Genomic DNA, 22,269 nt, shown 5'->3' with positions numbered 1-22,269 from the left:
AGGCATTATCAGTTACGCAGATTTATGTAGATTTAGACATATACTAGTTCATAACCAGTAAATGCAGTCTGTCATTTCAGCTTATGAGTTCAGATGTTATCCATGATTCTTATATGTATATGTATATGTTATTGCTCTTATGCCTTACATACTCGGTACATTATCCATACTGACTCCCCGTTGCTCGGGGGGCTGCGTTTATGCCTGTAGGTACAGGGAGATAGGCAGGTGGTTCGGCTCAGTAGGACCTTTAGATCTAGCAGTGGTCAATACGCCCATTCGGTCCGGAGCTACAATAAGTTTTGGTATGCCCCTTTTGAGATGTGTATGCATATGGGTATGACGGGGCCCTGTCCCGTCCTTTCTACAGCTTTCATTCCAGTAGAGGTCCGTAGACAGATGTATGTAGTAGTCAGATGATGTAGCCTTGTCAGCTTCTATTCTATTATGTACAGTATATGTAGCAGCCTAGCTGGCTTGCACTGTTCTTCCGCATGTTGTATATATATATATATATATATATATATATATATATATATATATATATATGCAGATTGTACAGAGTTCTCACATTTTCCTTTTATGAGATTAGTTTGTACCATTAATGGGACTTTGATGTTCAATTTGTCTCAGATAAGTATCTAGGGGTGTTTGGTCGCAAGAGGTCAGACTCCCGTCATGGCTCATCGGGCTGGGTTGTGACAGAAGTGGTATCAGAGCAGTTTTGTCCTAGGGTTGTCTACAGACCGTGCCTAGTAGAGTCTTGTTTGTGGTGTGTTGTGCACCACACGCATAAACAGGAAGCTACAGGACATTAAGGATGATGTCATTCTTTCTCTCTTAGATTGTGCGATAGATCCCCGTGTTAAGCATTCGCTTCTGATGAATTGTTCTGATTTCAGCGATGCCCCGCAAGAAAGCTACAACTGCCCAGAAGGGCAAGAGAGCGGCCGGTGAGGCCATTAGTCATACTCGACAGGCCACGAGGGCCCAGGATGAGATTCAGAGTGAGGGGTCGTCTGAGACATCGCATACCCTGCCTCCAGCACCAGCCTCAGTTCCTCAGCCAAATACAGAGGGCCAGGATGTACAGGATGTTGTACGGTTGTTGACCAGATTAGTAGCCGCACAGGCACAGCGGCAGGTAGTTTGTGTTGACCCAGCAGACAAGGCTAGTAGTTCGAGGGTTAAGACCTTCCTTGGGTTAGGTCCTCCTGCGTTTTCTGTGGTAAAGCAAAATATGGACCCCCAGGATTTTATTGATGGTATGTAGAGGACTTTGAGGGATATGCACGCGGATGAGGTTGAGTCAGTGGAATTGGCTTCATATAGACTCCGGGATATTTCGATACAGTGGTATCAGGCATGGGAATTATCTAGGGGAGAAAATGCCCCTCCAGCTTTGTGGCGAGAGTTCTCATATGCTTTTCTTTGCCATTACTTACCTCCAGAGGTCCGACGGGCCTGAGCAGATAGGTTCCTACGTATTGAGCAGGGCAGTATAAATGTGCAAGAGTATTGTGTATACTTCGATTCCTTGGCTAGGTATGCCCCATCTATGGTGGCTGAGATGGAGGATAAAGTTCATCGCTTCATGGCTGGGTTAGAGCCACACTTGATAGATAAGTGCACGACTACTGCATTACCGCCAGGCATGGATATCTCCCATATACAGGCGTATGCATAAAATTTAGAGGACAGTAAACGCCATCGGCGAATAGAGCACGAGCGCAACCAGAGCCGTGGTAAGAGGGATAGATCTTTCGATATGGTTAGTGAGTTCGACGAGGACACAAACAGCAGCATCCCAGGTACTCTTATCAGCCCGCAGAGAGTGCACCTCCGCGATTTCCAGGTACGAGGTTTGATCAATTTTCTTATTCCGGAGCGGGCTAGAGTTCTAGGGCGTCAGATTCTCAGTACCGGCTAGATTCAGACCAGATGAGGCCTCTTTTTGCCACGATGTACCCAGTATGGCAAGTTACATGTAGGTAAATGTTGGTTGGGCTCAGATTTTTGCTATGCTTGTGGACAGCCAGGCCACAGGATGAGGGAGTGTCCGATGCAGGGTTGGTATAGGTATGGTCTGACCTGCAGGGTCTGTGGCTGGCTCTTCTTCTATAGTGTGCCCTCCAGGGCAGGTTTTTCAGACGCCAGCAGGGCGGGGTAGAGGGAGGAGTGGAGCGTCCAGCTCGAGCGGTCCTCAGCATCGCGTGTATGCATTGGCTGGTAGACAGGACCACGAGACGTCACCTGATATTGTTACAGGTATATTATCAGTTTCCTCCCATGATGTTTATTCACTGATTGATCTAGGCTCCACTTTATCATATGTTACGCCCTTTGTCGCCAAAAAGTTTGGGGTAGAGCCCGAGTTGATTAGACCTTTTGACGTGTTTATGCCAGTTGGTGATCTGGTTATAGCTAGGCGGGTATACTGAGATTGTGTTGTTACAGCTTATGACCGCTATACTGTAGCAGATCTAATTGAATTAGATATGATTGACTTTGATGTTATTATGGGCATGGACTGGTTAGCTTCTTGTTATGCTAATGTTCATTGTAGAGCAAAGATGGTTCGATTTCAGTTTCCAGGCGAGCCAATCCTAGAGTGGAAGGGAAATGCTGCTTCGCCTAGAGATAGGTTTATTTCTTACCTTAAGGCAGAGATCTAGTTATAGCTAGGCGGGTATACTGAGACTGTGTTGTTACAGCTTGTGACCGCTATACTGTAGCAGATCTAATTGAATTAGATATGATTGACTTTGATGTTATTATGGGCATGGACTGGTTAGCTTCTTGTTATGCTAATGTTGATTATAGAGCAAAAATGGTTCAATTTCAGTTTCCAGGCGAGCAAATCCTAGAGTGGAAGGGCAATGCTGCTTCGCCTAGAGGTTGGTTTATTTCTTACCTTAAGGCAGAGAAGATGATCAGAAAAGGGTATATTTTTCATCAAGTTCGAGTTCAAGATGAGCAAGTAGAGTCGCCGAATCTTCAGTATGTTCCTGTGGTTAATGAGTTCCCAGAACTGTTTTCCAGATGGGCTTCCAGGCATTCCCCCAGAGAGGGAGATTGATTTTTCTATTGACCTATTACCAGACACTCAGCCAATATCTATTCCTCTTTATAGGATGGCACCTGCGGAGTTGAAGAAATTGAAGGAGCAATTGAAAGATTTGCTCGAGAAGGGCTTTAGTAGGCCTAGTACATCACCATGGGGAGCGCCGGAATGTGTACTGATTACAGGTAATTGAATAAAGTGAATGTAAAGAATAAGTATCCGCTCCCGAGGATCGATGATTTATTCGATCAGTTGCAAGGCGCTAAATATTTCTCGAAGATAGGCTTGAGATCAGGATATTACTAGGGCAGGGTCAAGTAAGTGGGCATTCCAAAGGCGGCATTCCGGACTAGATATGGCCACTATGAGTTTCGTGTTATGTAGTTCGGGCTAACTAACGCCCTAGCTGTATTCATGGACTTAATGAATCGTGTATTCATGCCCTTTCTAGATTTGTTCGTGATTGTGTTCATAGATGCTATTTTGGTTTATTCGTCATCAGAGGCCCATCATACAGAACATCTGTGGACAGTGCTTGGAATTCTTCGAGGTAAATAGTGGTATGCCAAGTTTTCTAAGTGTGAGTTATGGTTGAACTTTGTGGCTTTTCTAGGTCACATTATTTCAGAGGAAGGCATTAGAGTGGATGCCCAGAAGATTGAGGCTGTTAAGAAATCGCCAAGGCCCACGGCACCAACGGAGATACGTAGTTTCTTAGGCTTGGCAGGTATTATAGAAGGATTTTCCTCTCTTTCAGCCCCATTGACCAAATTAACTCACACATCAGCTAAGTTCCTACGGACAGATGCTTGTGAGCAGAGTTTTCAGACGTTGAATGATAAGCTAACTTCAGCGCTAGTTTTGACTCTTTCAGAGGGAACAGGTGGCTATGTGGTATATTGTGATGCTTCAGGTGTTGGATTGGGCTGTGTATTGATGCAGCATGGTAAGGTTGTCGCTTATGCTTCCAGACAGTTGATGAAGCACGGGAAGAATTATCCAACCCATGATCTTGAGTTGGTAGCAGTGATTCATGTCTTGAAGATATGGAGGCACTACTTATACAATGTCCATGTTGATATCTATACTGATCATCAGAGTCTCCAGTACATCTTTACGTAGAGGGATTTGAACTTGCATCAGAGGCGATGGTTAGAGAGGTTAAAAGATTATGATTTGGATATTCTGTATCATCCCGGGAAGGCTAATATAGTAGCAGATGCCCTCAGTCGTAAATCTATGGGTAGCTTGTTTCATGTGTCGCCAGAGAGAAGAGAAATGGTCCGTGAAGTTCATCGATTAGCTAGCCTCGGAGTTCGATTGATAGATTCAGGAGTTATTGTTCCAGACACAGTAATATCATCCTTGGTAGTAGAGATAAAGGAGAGCCACTATGAAGATCCTGTTCTAGTTCATTACCGAGAAACAACCCCTCAGAAAGAAAAGACACTTTTTTTATCACATGTGATGGAGTGCTCATATATCGAGGTAGATTGTGTGTCTCTAGTGTTGCAGGACTCCGTCAGTAGGTTATGGGAGAGGCACATTACTCCCGTTATTCTACTCATCTAGGCTCAACAAAGATGTACCATGATCTCAAGGATGTTTATTGGTGGGATGGTATGAAAAGAGATATAGCAGAATTTGCAGCTCAGTGTTCAAATTGTCAGCATGTCAAAATAGAGCACCAAAAGCTTGGAGGTCTATTGCAGGCTATGGAGATTCCGACATGGAAGTGGGAGGTAATTAATATGGACTTCATAACAGGGTTGCCCCGTACTCAGCGGAAATGTGATTCGATATTGGTCATAGTTAATAGGCTCACAAAGTCAACTCACTTTCTTCCTGTCAGAACTACTTATGGAGCCAAGGATTATGCAAAGCTTTATCTTAAGGAGATTGTACGACTCCATGGTGTTTCTTAAACCATTATTTCAGATAGGGGATCACAGTTCACCGCTAAATTTTGGAAGTCTTTTCAGCAGGGATTGGGGACTCAAGTGAGTCTTAGTACGGCGTTTCACCCCCAGACAGATGGACAAGCAGAGCTTACTATACAGATCCTTGAAGATATGCGTAGAGCTTGTGTAATTGACTTCCAAGGCAGTTGGGATGATCATTTGCCTTTTATTGAGTTTGCGTATAACAACAGTTATCATTCCAGTATTCAGATGGCTCCTTATGAGGCCTTATATGGGCGGAGATGCAGATTGCCCATAAGATGGTTCGATATCGGGGAGAATCAGTTACTAGGCCCAGACTTAATTCATCAAGCAGTTGATATGATGAAAGTAATTAGAGAGAGGTTGCTAACGGCTTAGACCCGATAGAAATCCTATGTGGATAATTGGCGACATAAGCTAGAGTGCAAGATGGATGACTGGGTGTTCCTGAAAGTTTCGCCTATGAAGGGAGTGATGAGGTTTGGTAAGAAGGGTAAGTTGATCCCTCGATGTATTGGGCCATATAAGATCATTCGTATAGTAGGTATAGTGGCATATAAGCTAGAATTACCTTCTGAGTTAGAATCGGTACATCCAGTATTTCATGTATCAATGCTTCGTAAGTGTATTTGAGATCCTTCAAGAGTGATACCAGTGAATGGCATCCAGGTGACCGAGCAATTATCATACGCGGAAGTTCCAGTGGCTATATTTGATAGACGGGCCCGTCTGTTACGGACTAAGGATGTAGCTTCGGTTAATGTCTTGTGGAGGAGTAAGAATGTTGAGGAAGTGACTTGGGAAGCAGAAGAGGCAATAAAGACGGAGTACCCGCATTTGTTCCCAGCAGTACGGGAGGTTCAATCTGAGGCATTATCGCCCCCAGGTATTATTTCATTTTCAGTTGTCGTGATTGGTCGTGTGAGGCCATGGCATTGTTTGTTATAGTATGTGGCCCTCTGTGGCATTATTTTGGGTTGTTGTGTGCAGGGTGGATTGGTATAAGTACAGCGTTAACTCTGCAAAAATTTTTATAACCCGGGATTGTTCGAACATTCGAGGATGAATGTTCCTAAGGCGGACAGAATGTTACACCCCTCGTGTTCATAGTGGTAGAACCTATGGTTTTCTAGTTGGGTATGCCCTTGGAATAAAGACCCGAGCTCGAGTTTGACGGTAGAAAATGTATTACCTCGTGTACAGTGGTACCAACAAATATTCCTGGCAATCTATAGAGTTAAAAGTTGAGCGAATCAAGTCGACCCGCTCGTCGAACCGGACCGATGTAGCCTTTTGGCTTCCAAGTATAAATAGGTGGTCCACGACCCTATTTGATATTTTCCTCCTTCCAAAAATTAGAAAACCCTAATATATTCTCTCCCAATATTTTCCATCATATTAGTGGAGATTTGACAAGACCCGGACCTCATAAACCCGAGATGGTGAAGAAAAAGGTTGCTTCTAGGGTTTCTTCAAGTTATAGAGTTTAGGGAGTTGAAGTTGAAGCGATTCATAGGATTCTTGACCCTCAAGGTATGTAAATGATTTATACCCCTATATTTAAGTTGGTTATCAAGAGTTTTAATGATTCTACGTAAGGGGATAGTAGTGGAAGTGGTAACTGGATGAAAGACAAGCTGTGAGTTCCACGACCATGTTTCACGGTCCGTGAAACTTTCCACGCACCGTATATTGGTCCGTGGAATACCCAGCAGAGATGATGACTGGCCAGTGGTGAACCACGACCAGTTCCACGAACCGTACAATGTTCCACGGACCGTGAAAGTGTCCGTGGAAGTCCCGACGAGTTGAATAAGTTCTGGTTAGATAAATGTGTTCCCACTTCATTAAATTCATTTTCCCACATTCCCTCATCTCTCTCAAGACCTCTAGAAGGTTCCATATATTTCATCCACAAGAATTCAAAGGAAATTGATGATCAACTTCATCAAACCAACAAGAATCAAGAGTGTGAAACCCATTCAAGTCATCTAAGCCAAGAAATTTCAAAGGAAGTGAGTTAGGGATTTTGGTGCAAGAAGAGTATTGATACTCAAGGCTTGTTCCTACAATATCTAAGGTAAGTTTTATGATATTTTCATGATGTTTAAGATATTGAGAAGTTGAAACACTTGGGTTGTTGAAGAATATAGAAAATGGGTCATAAATGGGAGGAATAGTGCTATTGTTGAGTAGTAGTTTGGAATGAATCATGAATATGGATATGTTATGATTGTAAGTAGATTATGAATGACATTTATAACATGGAATGAGCATTATACGTGAAAGAACGTAATGGCCAATTATGACCATGATTATGGAGAAATTGGTGTGAAATGGCGAAATGCGAATAATGTAAATGGATGATGATTGTTGTCTATTATATTGTGAATGTTGTTATGAATGTTTGGGAGTTGATATAGAATATGGAAAAATTTGTATAAACAAAGGAAATGCTGCCCAATTTTCTTTAGCTTTAGTAAGTACGTTTAAGTAATCGATTAACTAATGTTCATACGACTTTTCTTGAAGGTAGAAACGTGGGCATCGAAAGAGAACAAGCAAGCGATAGATTAGCTAAACGAAAAAGGTATGTGAGGCTAGTCATTTCTTTCTAAGGCATGAATTTCCTACTTCTTCATGAATTTCCTATCTTCAAGAAAACTAAGATCCCTTGTTCATGAATAGCCATATGAAATGAAAGATACACTATGAGTACGATAACAATGATGATAAGTATGAGTCTAAAGAATCTAGAATCCATGATACGATGATCCTATAAAGCTAATGACGCTATCTATAACCCATTGATGTCATTATTGTATATACTCACATTATATGTTAATTCCTTCAAGGTGAGGCAGAACGTCAATGAATGTTCCATAATGAAATCAGGGGTTCACGACCTTACGTCACCCCGATAAAGTGTAGATGTCCTTGAGTCTTTATGCATGTACTATGATATGCATACTATGATGATCATACTATGATAAGCATACTATGATAAGCATATTATGATGAGCATATTGTGATGAGCATATTATGATGATAATATAACACCGCGCCTGTATGACCGGGCAGTCACCGCTAAGGCGGGCAACGTCTACACCATAGCCAGATGGCATGGGCAGACACCACTAGTGGGCGGCATGATATGGTACCTCTAACGCGGGAGGCCTGGACGCAGGCTAATGCTATTGATTATCACACCGTACTTATATGGTCGGGCAGCTTATACATATTTACGCATACATGAGATAATGATGATTATGAGAGTAAGCCACCATGTATTATTTCTTTTATGTTTCACAGTCAGTTACAGATTGCTCCTCATTTGATGCCTCCTCGTTTCATTGATGTTTCATTATTGTTTATGCCTCTCATACTCAGTACAATGTTAGTACTGACGTCCGTTTTCTTTGGACGCTGTGTTCATGCCCACAGGTAGACAGGGAGGTGAGATTGATCCAGACTCGTAGGAGCTATTAGCTGATTGAGAGCACTCTATTGTTCCGGAGGTGCTTGATCATTCTTTTGTGTATATATATGCATATTTTGGGCACGACGGGGTCCTGTCCCATCCTTATGTCTAGCACTCCAGTAGAGGCTCGTAGATGCGCAGTGTGGGTTGTATGGTCTCACAAGGTCGCCACTGTATATATGTATATATGTATATATGTGTATACTATCATTTGATAGCCGAAAGGTCAATGTATATAAAAGTATTTATGTTCCTAAATGAAATATGATTCTCTTATGATTTGAGTATAAATTTGATAAAAGAGCGTTCAATGAGTATGAGGAGTAATAGAATGAGTGGCGCTCGGTGGTTAGCCCCCGGTACCCATCACGGTCCCTAGTCGGGTCGTGACAAAAGTGATATCAGAGCAGTTCAGTCTTAGGAAGTGTCTACGAGCCGTGTCTAGTAGAGTCTTGTTTATGGTGTGTTGCGCGCCACACTAATAAACTAGAGGCTACAGGGAATTTAGGAAAAATGACCATCTTTCTTCTTATGACATCGTGCGATAGAGCCATGTATAAGATTTTATCCTCCTTAATAGCGTGTTGTGATTTCAGAAATGCCGCCAAAGGGAAAAGCTACAGCCGCCCAGAAGGGCAAGACTACGACAAAAAGGCGGGTAGAAAGAGAGCCGCCAACGAATGTAGAAGAGGGTGAATCACATAATGAGGCTCCATCTAATGCTTCTTCTACTCCACCTATTACCGAGGAACGAGGAGGAGCTTCAGCTCCAATACCTCTGCCGGTTGCTTCGGGTAAAAAAATGACTGAAGCTATTCACTTATTAACACAGTTGGTTACCACCCAAGCACAGCGGCAGAATGCGGGCCCAAGTGATCGGTCAGCTAGTACTATAGCCCGTGACTTTATGAGTCTGAATCCTCCGAAATTTTTCAGGTCAAAGCCGGATGAAGACCCGCAAGGTTTCATTGATGAGATGTTGAGGACATTGAAGATTATTCATGCCTCCGAGACTGAATCTGTGGAGTTGGCATCTTATAGACTCCGAGATGTGGCGGGATTGTGGTATAATAATTGGATAGCATCGAGAAAAGAGAATGTGCCTCCTTCCGTTTGGCAAGAATTTGTAGATGCTTTCATTCTCCATTATTTGCCACCCGAGGTCCGTCGAGCTAGAGCGAATAGATTTCTAAATTTGAAGCAAGAAAATATGAGTGCCCGTGAGTATAGCCTGCAATTTAATTCTATGGCTAGATATGCCCCGACTATGATGACCGACATGGGAGATCGGGAACATAGATTTGTGAGTGGCTTATGGCCACATTTGTTCAAAGATTGTTTGACGGCTTTGTTGCAAGATTGTATGGATATTTCCCGCATCCAAGCCCATGCCCAGAATCTAGAAGGACAACAACATCCGCAAAGGGGTGATCGTGATATTGATAGAAGGCAAAGCAAGAGGGCCAGATCTATGAAGGCAGGTAGTGATTATAGAGGGGGATCAAGGCAGACATATTCTAGACACTCAGGCCAGTCGGTGACTAGTGCACCTCCTCGATTTACGGGTAGGGGAATTGACCGCTCCTTTCGTTCAGGATAGGGCCAGAGTTCGAGGGTCGCAGATTCTCAGTTCAAAGAAGATTATTGTCAGAGGAGACCCCCGGTACCGCGGTGTAGCCAGTGCGGTAGACTATATTCCGGACAGTGTCGCCAGGGTTCGGATGCTTGCTATGCCTGCGGTCAGGTTGGGCATATGATGCGAGATTGCCTGTCGATCAGTGGTAGAGTTGGGGTTCAGCCCACAGGATCAGCAGCAGGTTCATCTTCAGTGTGCCCGGTAAGGCAGATTCCCCAGATGTCAGCAGGTCGAGGTAGAGGCAGAGGCGGAGCATCTACTTCAGGTGCCAGTCAGCCCCATGTGTATGCTTTAGCCGGATGACAGGATCTCAATTCCTTCCCGGATGTGGGTACAGGTACATTATCCATATTTTCCCACGATGTATATGCATTGATAGATCTTGGTTCTACTTTCTCTTATATTACTCCATATGTTGCTGGTTGTATTTGGGTGAAACTCGAGCCAATTAAACCTTTTGAGGTATCTACTCCGGTTGGTGATCTCGTGATAGCTAGACAAGTATACAAAGATTGTGTAATTGTGATATGTGACCGTCAAGCTAAAGTTGATTTAGTTGAGCTGGAAATGTTAGATTTCGATGTAATTATGGGTATGGATTGGTTGGCCTCATGTTATGCTAATGTCGATTGCCGAATGAAAGTAGTTCGATTTCAAATTCCGAGAGAACCCGTGCTTGAATGGAAAGGTAATACAGCCTCTCCAAAGGGTAGGTTTATTTCCTATCTTAAGGCAAGAAAGATGATAGCCAAAGGCTATATTTATCATCTAGTCCGACTTCATGATATCGAAGCAAAGTCTCCAACTTTCCAATCCGTTCCGGTAGTGAGTGAATTTCCGGATGTATTTCTTGATGAACTTCCAGGTCTTCCTCCAGAAAGAGAGATCAATTTCATTATAGATGTGTTGCCGGACACCAAGCCTATTTCTATTCCTCCCTATCGAATGGCTACGGCAGAATTGAAAGAGCTAAAGGCACAGTTGAAAGATTTTCTTGAGAGGGGGTTTGTTAGACCCAGTTCATCACCATGGGGAGCACCAGTCTTGTTCGTGAGAAAGAAAGATGGATCCCTACGAATGTGCATCGACTATAGCCATTTGAATAAGGTGACAATAAAGAACAAATATCCTCTCCCAAGGATTGATGATTTATTTGATCAACTACAGGGTGCCAAGTGGTTTTCTAAAATAGACTTGAGGTCGGTTTATCATCAAGTGAGAGTTAGAGAAGAAGATATTCCAAAAACAGCTTTCAGAACGAGATATGGCCACTATGAATTGCGGGTAATGTCGTTTGGGTTGACTAATGCCCCGGCAGTGTTTATGAATTTGATGAATAATGTATTCAGGCATCTCTTGGATCTATTTGTAATAGTATTCATTGATGATATTCTAGTGTACTCTCGCACAGAATCAGAGCATGCAGAGCATTTACGTATTGTTCTTGGAATTCTTCGAGCCCGAGAATTATAAGCTGATGCGCTTAGCGGCCGATCAATGGATAGTTTATGTGAAGTTCCTCCGGAAAGGAAAGAATTAGTTCATGAGCTCCACCAACTAGCTAATCTTGGAATATGTGTGATTGATTCGGGTAGTGCAGGGATTAGCATTAATGATCCCATAGTTTCGTCCCTGAATATGGAAGTGAAAGAGCGACAATATGAAGATCCTCAATCATGCCATTACAGGGACATATCTCATGAAAAAGAGAAGTCCCCATTTGAAACTTCCATGGATGGAATTCTTAGATACCGAGGCAGGCTATGGGTGCCGAATGTCGCGGAATTGTGCCATTGAATTCTAGAAGAAGCCCAATTTACAGCCAAGTTCTGGAAGTCCTTTCAAGAAGGTCTAGGTACCCAAGTGAAGCTTAGCATGGCGTTTCATCCGCAAACCGAGGGACAAGCCGAACGTACTATTCAGACTTTGGAAGATATTCTACGGCCATGTGTATTAGATTTTTGGTGGTAGCTGGGATGATGATTTACCTCTGATTGAGTTCGCATACAATAATAGTTAACACTCCAGTATTCAAATGGCTCCGTATGAAGCGTTATATGGAAGAAAGTGTAGATCCCCAATTGGATGGTTTGAAACAGGAGAAGTACAGTTGATAGGCCCTGAATTGATTCAGCAAGGGGTAGAAAACGTCAAAGTGATCCGAGATCGACTGTTGACAGCCCAAAGTCGCCAAAAGTGTTATGCGGACAATCGCCGGCCAGACTTGGAATTTCAGGTTGAAGATTGGGTGTTTTTTAAAGTGTCGCCAATGAAAGGGGTGATTAGATTTGGCAAGAAAGGGAAGTTAAGTCCACGATACGTTGGACCTTATAAAATTATCCGCAAGGTGGGTCATGTAGCCTACGAATTGGAGTTACCCCCATAGCTTGAATCAGTTCATCCAGTCTTTCATGTTTCGATGCTCCGTAATTGTATTGGAGATCCTACGAGGATTTTCTGATTGATGATGTGCAAGTGACAGAAAAGCTAGCATATGAAGAAGTGCCTATTCCCATCTTAGACAAGAAGGTACAAAGACTTCGAAATAAGGAAATAGCTTTAGTCAAGGTCTTGTGGCGAAATAACCGCCGGGAAGGCTGTGCTAAGCCTTACTTGGGCACAACGGGCTGTGCTAAGCATACATCAGTCTGTGGGCGAAACGCTGTGCTAAGCCTTACTTGGGTACCCAAACCTTCTTGGAAAGGCTTCCAAAATTTAGCTGTAAATTGTGCTCCTCTATCAGTAATAATGGAAACCGGGATACCACAAAGTCGCACAATCTCCTTAAGGTACAACCTTGCATAATCTTCTGCCAAATATGTGGTTCTGACTGGAAGAAAATGAGCTGATTTCGTGAGTCTATCCACGATCACCCATATGGAGTTATGCTTGCTTCGGGAATGGGGTAGTCCTACAATGAAATCCATGTTGATCACTTCCCATTTCCAGGTTGGAATCTCCATAGCTTGTAATAATCCTCCGGGCTTTTGATGCTCGATTTTCACTTGTTGGCAATTTGGACATTGAGCTACAAATTCCGCTATATATTTCTTCATTCCATCCCACCAATACATTAATTTGAGATCATGGTACATCTTTGTTGCTCCTGGGTGAATAGAATACCGAGAGAAATGAGCTTCTTCTAGAATCCGACGATGTGGTCCCGCTACATTCAGAACGTATAGCCTGTCTTGGTACCTCAGAACTCCATCTATAGAAACTTCAAACAGCGACTTCTCTTTCTCATGAAGTGTATCTCTATAGTGACTCAACTGAGGATCTTCATATTGACGCTCCTTCACCTCCATATCTAAAGAGGAAATAGCTGGGTTGTGAATACTAATTTCTGCATTGCCTGAATCAATTAGACGAACTCCAAGGATGGCTAGGTGGTGGAGCTCATGGGTTAATTCTTTCTTCTCTGGAGGAACCTTACATAGGCTACCCATTGATTTGTGGCTAAGTGCATCAGCCACTACATTCGCCTTCTCAGGATGGTATAAAATACTCACATCATAATCTTTCAATAATTCCAACCACCGTCTCTATCGAAGATTCAACTCTTTCTGTTTGAAAATATACTGGAGACTCTTGTGATCTGTAAAAATATCAACATATACACCATACAAGTAGAGTCTCCACATCTTTAGTGCATGGATAACCGCAACCAACTCAATGTCATGGGTCGGATAATTCTTCTCATGTTTACGCAACTTCCTTGAAACATAGGCAATGACTTTTCCGTGGTGCATCAACACACATCCTAGCCTAATACCAGAGGCATCACAATATACAACATAACCATCTAGACCTTCTCGGAGTGGCAGTACTGGGGTGGAAGTTAATCTATCCTTCAATTCATGGAAACTGTGTTCACAAGTATCAGTCCATTAGAATCTTCCTGACTTCTGAGTTAGCTTTGTCAATGGTGCTGAAATAGAGGAAATTCCTTCCAGAAATATTCTTTAGTAACCTACGAAACCCAGAAAACTACGGACTTCTGTAGGCGTTGTAGGCCTTGGCCAAGTCTTCACAGCCTCAATTTTCTGAGTATCCACTCGAATGCCATCGGCCGAAATAATATGGCCCAGAAAAGTCACAGAATTCAGCCAAAATTTGCATTTTGAAATTTTGCATACAATTCACGAGTATGAAGAATCCCAAGGACAATGCGTAAATGGTCTGCATGTTCTGATTCTATCCGAGAGTATACTACAATATCATCAATGAACACGATTACGAACAGATCTAACAGAGGTCTAAAGACATTATTCATCAGATTCATGAACACCGCCGGAGAATTAGTCAACCCAAATGACATCACCCGAAATTCGTAGTGGCCATACCTTGTTTGGAAAGCTATTTTAGGAATATCTTCTTCTCTGACTCTCACTTGATGATAGCCTGACCTCAGATCTATTTTGGAAAACTATTTGGCACCCCGTAATTGGTCAAACAAATCATCGATTCTCGGGAGAGGATATTTATTCTTTATCGTCACCTTTTTCAGTTGCCTATAATCAATGCACATCCGTAGGGAACCATCTTTCTTCCTCACAAATAGGACAGGTGCTCCCCACGTTGATGAACTGGGTGTAATAAATCCCTTGTCAAGCAAATCCTTCAGCTGTGCCTTTAGCTCTTTCAATTCTGCAGGAGCCTTTTGGTAAGGAGGAATAGAAATAGGTTTGGTGTGTAGCAACACATCAATGGCAAAGTCAATCTCTCTTTCCGGAGGAAGGCCTAGAAGTTCATCTGGAAATACATCCGGAAATTCATTTACTACCGGGACGGATTGAAAAGTCGGTGACTTTGCTTCAGTGTCATGAACTCGGACTAGGGGATAAATACAACCTTTAGCTATCATCTCCCTTGCCTTAAGGTAGGAAATAAACCTACCTCTTAGAGACGCTGTATTATCTTTCCATTCAAGCACGGGCTCTCCCGAAAATTGAAATCAAACTACTTTCATTCGGCAATCAACATTGGCATAACATGAGCACAACCAATCCATACCTATAATTACATCAAAATCTAACATTTCCAGCTCAACTAAATCAACTTTAGTCTGACGATCACATACGACAATTATACAATTCTTGTATACTTGTCTAGCTATTACGGGATCACCAACCAGAGTAGATACCTCAAAAGGTTTAATTGGCTCGGATTCCACCCCAATACGACCAGCAAACATAAGGAGTAATATAAGACAATGTGGAACTCGGATCTATCAATGAATAAACGTCATGATAAAATATGGAACATATACCTGTAACCACATCTGGGGAGGTCTCAAGATCCCGACGTCCGGTTAGAGCATAAATGCGGGGCTGGGTGCCACCTGAACTAGATGCTCCTCCCCTACCCCTACTGCAGCCTGTTGGAATTTGGGGAGCCTGCCCTATCAGGCGCACAGTCGAAACTGAACCAGCTGCTAATCCTGTAGGATGAACCCCAACTCTACCACTCATCAATAGATAGTCTCGCATCATGTGCCCAACCTGACCACAGGCATAGCAAGCATCTGAACCTCGACTACACTGACCGGAATATAATCTACCGCACTGGCTGCATCACGGTACTGGTGGTCTCCGCTGACTGGGATCACCTCCAAACTGGGAACCCGAGACTCTTGAACTCTGACCCTGTCCTGAATGAATCGGGCAGTCAAATATCCTGCCTGCAAACCAAGGAGGTGCACTAGTAACCGACTGGCTTGAATATCTAAAATATGACTGCCTTGGTCCCCCTCTACAGTCTCTACCGGCACCCACTGATCTGGCCCTCGTACTTTGCCCTGTGTTAATATCGTGCTCACCCCTTTGAGGATGTTGCTGATCTTCTAAGTTTTGATCATGGGCCTAAATACGAGAAATATCCATCCCCTATTGCAATTAACTGTCAAGCAATCATTAAACAAATGTGGCCCTAAGCCACTCACAAATCTGTGCACTCTATCTCCCATATCGGCTACCATAGTGGGAGCATACCGGGACAATGAATTAAAGTGAAGGCTATACTCCCGGGCACTCATATTCCCCTGCTCCAAATTTAAGAATCTATCCGCTCTAGCTCGACGGATCTCGGGGGGCAAATAGTGGCAAATGAAAGCATCTACGAATTTTTGCCAAACTGGAGGAGGTGCATTTTCCTTCCTCGAAGACATCCAGTTATTATACCAAAGAACTGCCACATCCCGGAGTCTATAAGTTGCTAACTCTACAGATTCAGTATCGGAGGCATGAATAATTCTCAACTTTCTCAGTATCTCATCAATAAAACCTTACGGGTCTTCATCCGACTTTGATCCGAAAAATTCTGGAGGGTTTAAACTCATAAAATCCCGGGCTCAAGTACTAATCGCCCTGTCACTTGGACCCATTACTCTGCCGCTGTGCCTAAGCAGCAACTAACTGTGTCAATAGCTGAATGGCTTTGGTCATTTGTTGACCCGAAGCACCCGGTGGCGGAACTGGAGGCATATGAGCCGGAACTGAAGCCCCCTCTTGTTCTTCTAGATTAGACGGAGTGTGAGAGGTATTTGATGGAGCCTCATTATGGGATCCACCCTCTTATTCACCCGTTGGCGGCTCCCTTTCTACCCACCTTTCCCTCATAGCCTTGCCCTTCTAGGCGGCTGTGGCTTTTCTCTTTACCAGCATCACTAAAATCATAACGCACAATTAGGGAGGAGAAAATCTTATAACATGGCTCTATCGCACGATCTAGTAAGAAAACAAAATGGTCATTTTTCCTAAATGCCCCGCAGCCTCTTGTTTATAAGTGCGGCGTGCTTCAGACCCATAAACGAGACTCTGCTGGACACGGCTCGTAGACACTCCCTAGGACAGAACTGCTCTGATACCACTTTTGTCATGATCCGACTAGGGGGGGCATGACGGGAACCCGGAGCTGACTACCGAGCACCACTCATTAGACTATTCATCGTGCTCAACCTGAACATACATAAACCCCAAAGCTCTACATAGTTATACATAAGCCCGTACGGCTACAAAAATGATATACAAAAATGTTCACCGACATTATCATGGGACACAATTTACCCACATATACGTATTTACGAGCCTCTATTAGAGTACTAGACATAAGGACGAGACAGGACCCCGTTGTGCCCAAATATGTACACAAAATAATGTATCAAAATGGCACCTCTGGAATAATGGAGTGCTCCTGAAAACCTGTCGATCAGCTCTTATTAATCTGGGCCACCTCCCTGTCTACCTATGAACACAGAGTCCAAAAAGAAAGGACGTCAGTACGAACATTGTACTAAGTATGTAAGGCATAAACATCAATAATACATTGATGAAATAAGGAGACATCAAGTAAGGAACAACCTGTAACTGACTGCCCCTTAAGAGTGAATAATGCATGCTAACTTACTTCATAAATATCATCGTATCATGTATGCATATATAAGCTAACCAACGATATAGGTACGGTGTGATCATCATTAGCCCGCGTCCAGGTCTCCCGCGTCCGGGATAACATCTCATGCCGCTATTACACCTCAATTTTTTTTTTGTTAATGTACAGTGAATAGACTAACTGTCACGACCCAACCCCGTAGGCCGTGACTAGTGCCCGAGTTGGACACTTATATCACCTGTTAACTATAATCATCTACAGCTAGCATATCGAGAACTTATTTATATAAAAAGGCAAGACGTTATTTTAAAGCTGTCACATATATGCATGTCATAGCCACCTGTCTCCTGAGGAGTTACAATTTCCAACAACAAACATATATATCTACGCAAGCAAGGCTGCCACTACACGCAACATCCCAAACATATATATATATATATGCAAGCCGACAAGGCGGCCACTACGAATGGGTACGCCCCAAACATAAGTCATATCCATACAACGAAACAAGAACTATATACAGACCCACACAAATGTCCACAGACCTCTAAGAGTAATGGCAGAATCATATGACGGGACAGGGCCCCGCCGTACCCCGAACAAACACTTATATATACAACAAAAGGGATTTATACCACAAGCTAGGCTCTGGAACAAAGGAGCTTCCCAAATTAGCTGAATAGATATCCTAGGCTGGCGGATCGCCAAAACGAGCGTCTGTACCTGCGGGAATGAACGCAGCCCCCCGAAGAAAGGGGGGTCAGTACGGAATATGTACTGAGCATGTAAAGCGTGGAATATAGTAAATAGAATCATACTGAGACAAGGAGTGTAGGATCTAATGCAACACACAAAAATCCATAAAACTTACCTTTGAACATAATTCATATTTATCAACCTCATACCAATATCAATATAGAGTTTAGTAGTCAAAGCTGAATAATAATTCTGTACATAACATATATAACGTGTCCCAGCCCTCTAGTGAGGGGGCTTGGTAATTAAAATCATAGCATTATAAACATGTACATATACGTGTCCCGGCCCTCTAGTGAGGGACTCGGTGAAATAATGATCATATGCCATCCTGGCCGCCATCCCCATATCATCATGTCATCATATCATCATGTATATGTATAACGTGTCCCGGCCCTCTAGTGAGGGACTCGGTGAATAGTGTAATCAATATACGCACGAGAACGTGTCCTGGCCCGGGACTCAGTGAAGGATGTAACGGTAAGCACGAGCAGAATAATAAGCAACCACACACATGCAAATCATCTTTGAAGACTCAATAGATAAGTAACTAATCAGCTTTCAAGTGTTAGGATAATAATCATATTCAGTTCTTTCTAAATCTTATTACAAACCATAGCAAGGAACGTTTCAAGATTCATATACATGTATCAATCTAACATGATATGGCTTTTGAAAGTCGAGTATGACTCTAATTATGCAATTCTTTAAGAGTAGGAATTTCCATACATCATTTGTTAGTCAATCATATAGTAGGCTTGTGACAATAACATTAAGGAATGAATAGAATCATAAGTCATGCATGGAACTAGAGAGTAGAGTTTACCCCAAGGCTCATATCATTTCTTACTTACGTCTAGGACATGCCAAAAGAAGGAAGGATTAGGCTTTACATACCTTTAGCGTTTAGTTGTTACGCAATTTGTACAAGCTGCTCAGTAGTACTCTTATCCTATATTAAGATATCAAACTACAATTAGGTCACGAGGGAATTCCGGACAACCTGTACATTACTCAAAAACAGCCCGACCAATATACCATACAACTCGAAATTTTCCAATTTCACCCAACCAACAACAACACGTCTAGCAACAATGTTCATATAATCACAAGGAATCATAATGACGACATGTTAACTTCTACGACAGTCCACAACAACTTGAACTCCAATTTTAAACCATGCAATATCCCTACTCCTATTTATAGAAATTATAACAATCACAATCAATATTCAAGATAAGTTAGTCCCTCATTTTTACCAAAACAGTCCATGGTTTGGACTGTTTTCCCTTCATCAACACATACCAATTATTTTTACATCTCAACCTCATGTTTAACTACATCCTAACACAACACAAGGACTTCAAGTAAATCAACATATCAATTCCATTCAACACACCTACACGGTCTCAACACAACCACACAAAAACTTCTTACAATCTTTGTTCCTTTTCATAGGTTGATACACATTCAACTCATCTACAATATATGCATAATAAAACCAAGCATGGCTTCACCTAAGCTCACGGCTCATCTCAACTTCAACCACAAAAACAATCCAACAACAACATGCACAAACCCTACATTCAAATCATCATGCAATACATGAAAAATGATCATTCTTACCTTACAATTTACTCTTCAACCTTGGCCGAATTTCAACATTATTTCCATGCCACACGTCCTTGTTTCTTTCCAACAACTACTACACGTTCTTATGCACTTGGTAAGGAGTTGAATTGATGGAGAATTTTTTTTTTATCAAACCTTGGAGTTCATTCTCGGCCAGCCATGGCCGAGAGCTTCTCTCTCTATCTCTTGATTTCTCTCAACTTGTGAAGGTGAAATTGTTACATCCGGCATTTTTGCATATTCAAAAAAATTTGAGATAACTTGGCTTGTAATGAATGAGGCCATATTTGGACCTTACTTGGTATGAATGTGTCGGCTAATAATACATTGGTGTGGAATTACGAAAGGAGGCCAAGGGCAAAATTGGAATTTTGGAAACTTGTTCCATGAATTATAATAGTTAGCCTACAATTTGGGCTCACAAAATAATAAGAAAATAAGGCCCAATCAAGGGAGGCCCAACCGGCCAAGATGGCCTTTGGCCCAATTCCATTAATTAGTCATGTGAGTAATTATATTAAGGGGATAAGCTCCTAAGAAACTTCAAGAGAAAACAAGAACAAACAAGAGAAAAAGAAAGAGAGCAATTCGGCTAGAGAGAGAAAGGAAAGGAAAGGAAAAAAAAAATCTTGGAGCTAAATCCTTGGTTCAAAAATTCATTTCTTGTGGGATTACTACTAAGCTCAAGATTCTCTTCAAGGTGATATAATTATCTTGGCAAGGAAGCAACCTTAACCCCAAGTGGAAAGTCTTGGAAAAGGTAAGGATTTCATGCTTTTGTTATGTTATGGAAGATGTATGTGTGATGTAGTGTGTGGGAATGAATGAAAAGTATGAAAATTTTGTGTGTTAGGGGTGTGTGTATGTTGGCCGTGTGTGTGTTAAGATGTGTAGATAATATGAGTTGAATTTTTATGTTATAATCTAGTTGTGGTTATGGTGGAATTTGTATTGGGAATGAAAGTTGAATGAATTAGTGGAAGTTGGAAAAATATAGAATATGGCCGTGTGGTACTATGTTAATGAGGGAATATGAATTAAAAAAATTTTAGCATGTTAATTGTGTTATTGTGAAGTGAATGGAAGAATAATGGTTCTTGTTGTCATGGAAAATAGTTGTTAAGTTGTTGTAGGAAATTTTGTAACTTGATAGTAGTTTATGTAAATATGGAAATGGAAGTGGTAAGGTGCAAATTATGATTGTTATTAATGAAATTGGAAGGCAAGAAGGTATTATGAATGTTTATGTTGAAAAGTGGGAAGTTTAGGTGAATTATGGTTTTGGTGGAAAGTTGAATATTTTTGTATATCCTATGAATATTTTGTAAAAATGGTATGGGATGCTCCCAAATTTGCATTGTAATGGTCGTGATTAATGATGAATATGAAAATAGTAAGATTGGTTTGGAAGTGTGAAGTCGGAATGAAAAATATTGTGTTATGTCGGAAGCATGGCTAGTTATGCCATATTATGTGTTTTGTTGATGTTGTTGATGTTGTTGTTGAGTTGTTGTTGGTTGTTTTGAGCCGAGTTGTATTCTCGGGGTGTCGCATTTATAGGAAGTGCTGTCGAAATTTCGGTAGGCAAGCATTGGTTAAGATTGAAATTTTAAGTCTCATGAATAGTAATTGGTAAATGTGACCATTTGCAGTTTTTGGACGAAACGGGAATTAAGATTGGGCGAGCGTAAGGCACGACTAAGGTATGTAAAGTTCTCCCTTCATTCTTAGGCATGTTCTAAACGTAATAGGCTCAGTCGCGAGCCTTAGATATGACTCAGCCTCTCGAAATCCGAGATTGAAATTGGCCTCATTTCATTCAGTAAGATTGGATTAGTTTCCTTACAAATTGTCGTCAGAATGACTTAGGTGTATGAAACCTTCCCAAGTGAAGTCGTATGGTTCCAAAACTCTCATAAATAACTCTATAAGGTCTATGATTCATAACTTGAGTTCACTACCTCGATTGACCCGAGGTGGGCCCGCAGATTCCGAGACCTCCTATTATTGCCTTATTTGTCTTATATCTATACAGTGCTTAAAAGAAACTTTGGATTATTGTTACGTTTATCAAATAATAAATGTGAAGAATCTGTATTATACTTTGATACGTGCTATGATTCTAGAAACATGATTTGATATGATGAATCGTGCCATCCCCAAAAAGGGCATACATCTACTCTATGACTAACGTCCCACTTCTTTCAAATGGTTTGTCATTTGAACTGTTCCATTCGTTAAAGAACGACCATTCTGACTATCCTGTTGAACCCCATGGTATATTTGTTATGTACGAACAATCTCATAAATTCTGCTTGACATAATCCGTCGCAAATTACGAAAGGTACAGTCTATGATCTATTGT

This window comes from Lycium barbarum, chromosome 7 (assembly GCF_019175385.1).
Source record: "Lycium barbarum isolate Lr01 chromosome 7, ASM1917538v2, whole genome shotgun sequence".
Taxonomy (NCBI): Eukaryota; Viridiplantae; Streptophyta; class Magnoliopsida; order Solanales; family Solanaceae; genus Lycium; species Lycium barbarum.
Note: the sequence above shows the minus strand (reverse complement) of the source record.